The following is a 3566-nucleotide window of genomic DNA, read 5'->3' as shown; positions in this document are numbered from 1 at the left end:
TATTCGTATTCATATATATATATATATATATATATTTACTATATATATATATATATTCATATACATATATTCACTGCAAATGCGTATTAAAGTTGCATTACGTCATGTTATGTAAATTTTTTTTTAATTTTAGTGCTAAGCGATATATTTTTTGTAGCGCTGGACAAAGTGCGAAAAGAAAGTTTATTTTGAGTAATGAAAAATGTTAGATTTTTAGAAAAAAAGTTAGTTTTCTTTTTTCGAATATTAAATAGAATAATTTTAGTAAAATACTTATAAAAAACGTACTTTACTGAACTAGTACCCATTGTACTAACAACAATTAAATGAAATCAAAATTACTTTAAAGGCCATTTTTATTGTTCTACCTGCTTGTTGTAAATAACTGGCATATTTTACGTTTTTTAGACTCAAAACAGTGTTAATGTCATTTTAATAAATTCTAATCCGCATTTTCTAAAAAGAATTTGTAATTGTATTATTTCAAAAACAAAACAAAACTCCGCTAATCTTTCGCACCTTTCATGTGAAATAATAAATTTGGATTTTTTTTTTTTCTTTATCAAAATCCAAAGCTTTGTTAATCGGAAATTTGCCTTTTTCATGTTTTATTGTACCAATCTCAATGACAAAACAAAAACAACAAATTATTTTCATAAAATTATTAGTAAAAGAGAAATATTGACTTGAAAATCTAAAAAACTTAAAGATATTAAATTACTAGCTTCCTGTCGCGTAAACTTTAAAAAATAACACAATATATAAGGATTTCGTTACGGAAAACATTTGGCTTAACAGAGATAAGGGATATGTATTGTAAAAAATTTAAAAACTATTACAAAACAACTATATATATATATTTTTTAATAAACAAAAAAGTTTTTTTTATTACTTAAGTAAATTTTTACCATCTTTTTTATTATTATTATTTTTATTTTATTTACAGATTTACCTTTTATTGCAGTTAATCCTCACTTGATCATTTTTATTAAAAAAAACAACAACAACAAAAAAAAAAACATTGCCAGCAAATACAGAAAAAAGAAGAATATAAATAAACAACTCTTCGACTTTACTCAAAGTCTAGTTTATGTTGGAAGTTTTTTTGGGAAAAAGAAAAAAGTCGAAGTCGCTAAAAAACACCCGACATGGATTTCACTCAAAATAAGGAACCGAAAGGTTGCAAAAGAAGTAAATATAACAATATATCAACTAGCGAATATAACAAGTAAACTGAACTGAAATTATTTTGATTTAGCCGCGTAATTTATTATAAATTTTATCCGTGAATTTTGATGACAAGTGGTTCAGAATGAACAAGGGTTTCCGAAAAGAGTTTTTTTTTTAATAACTTGTTTTTTTTATTAACATATTAGTATACAGTTTTTTATTTAACAATTTCAATAAAAATTAAAAAATTTAAAATAGATAACTTAAAGACAAATTCTAATTGAATATAAAAATTTGAAAATAAAACATAATAATTTTTTATTCATCACACTTTCGCCTTTTTTTGTATTTGTTCTACACTAACAGTTTCTTTTAGTATTTTATTATTTTCATTATAATGAGCAATACGCAAGATATTCATGCAACTTCAAACTACTTTTAAAATAGACAAGTGGAAATTTGAAATTTATTTTTCTCTTTAGTCCACTGTCTACCGATAAGGGACAATATCCTCTTCACATTCAACTTTTGACCAGGTATTGCAAAAAAAAAAAGTTGAATGAACTAACACTAGAATTGATCAATGATTCACATTTTTTTAAATCATTACACACAATAATAATGGTAAAAAATACAAGCTTTCAATATTATTTTCAAGCTAAATAACTAAAAATAAGTAAATAACTAAAAAGCTAAATACTTGACTTAAATTATGCAAAAAAAAATTGAATGAATAAACAAAGAAATGTATAAGTTAAAGAGTTTTTTATGATAAAAAAGTAATTTTGAAATCCTGAAGATATATTTAATTAGTTTATTTTCATAATAATCAATACCTTTCAACAAATATTTCTTAATTGCATTTTTTTTACTATAAAGTTTATAAAAATGTTAGTATTTAATGTCTTCTTACAGTTCATTTCAGGTGCCTGGCTTGACTCATCTAACCTAAAGCATACGTAACCTTTACTTATCTAACATAATACGATCTTATCTAGCCTATCTTATCTTAACTATAAATACATTAAGGTTATTTCTATCACCAATTTATGGTAAATGTCTATTTTACAGTATAGTTATCAAATAGTTATCAATTTACTGTAAATTATCTTTAATTTTATCGTTAATAAGTTATTGTTAACAAAATTACTGAACATTTACTTAATTCGCTTCCAAAACAATAAGTCCTTAAACTTTTATACAATTAACCAACTGAAAATCGGTGTATATATGCAATTTTCGGTGTAGGTTCTGAACCTGCAAGAAAACGGTTAGTATTTGAGCGTTTTCTCATTGGGATTTTTTTTTTGAAAATGAGTAAATTTCTATAAAATGTTGTTAAAAAAGTGTTTTTTAAATAATAATTTTTCAGTCTATTTGCTAACAGAGCATAATTTATAAGAATCAATAAAACATGAAAATTTAAAAAAATCAAGAAAAACATTTTACATTAAGAGGAAAACGGGGCATTAAGAGGAAAACAGTTTTTTTTTAATTATTTATAAAGTTTCTTTAACCGGTGCGTAAAAAACTTTTATAAATAAGGGTGTAAATATCCAAAGGATATTTTTGCGACGCGTGATAAAGCAAGCAAAACTTTAGATAAAGTAATTGCTTGCTTTTTAAAAATTTATTAAGTTGGAGACAGTAAAAACCCATAGGAAGTCATCTTGACCCGATCACGTGATGAATTTTACATTTTAGTTTTTATTCCAAGTTATTTTACTTTACGATTTACTATTTTACTTGCCTGTAAAAGTTTCAGTTTATAATGATAAAAAAACTGACAAAATATTATTGCTTGATGACTATCAGTTTTCAAAAGCATAGAATTTTCAAGGCGTTTGTCAGAATAAAGTATATTTATATAATTCTTTTAAATTTTTAAATTCCATTTGACAGAAATATGCTTTACAAATTAAAAAAAAAAAGTTGGAGAAATCCAAGTAACCCGTCATTTTTTAATGGTACCGGTCATTTTTTAATGGCATTAATCACAAACATACAACTAATGCTCACATAAATATACAGATAATGCTTCAAAATAAGATAAAGGTTCAAAAATAACTCCAACCACTGCTTAACGAAAATAGCTCTAACCACTAAAAATTAAAGTTAAAAAAATTTTTAAAAAGATTTACTCAAGCTTCAACCAAAAACACAATTAAAAAGCAAGACCAGAGAAAATAAAAGCAAGAACAGAAAAAATAAAAGCAAGACCAGAGAAAATAAGCACTAAAAGATCGTTCATAAAGTACGTACGCTCGGAGGGAAAGAGGGGGTCTGAAAATGGCGTATATGAGATGGGAGGGCAATGTGTCAATTATAATAGAAAGGAGACACTAAATTAAAAAAATATCATAAAATGTTAGATAAATAGGTTAAAAGCGTAGGTA

Source organism: Hydra vulgaris, chromosome 02 (genome assembly GCF_038396675.1).
Source record: "Hydra vulgaris chromosome 02, alternate assembly HydraT2T_AEP".
Taxonomy (NCBI): domain Eukaryota; kingdom Metazoa; phylum Cnidaria; class Hydrozoa; order Anthoathecata; family Hydridae; genus Hydra; species Hydra vulgaris.
This window is presented reverse-complemented; position numbering follows the sequence as displayed.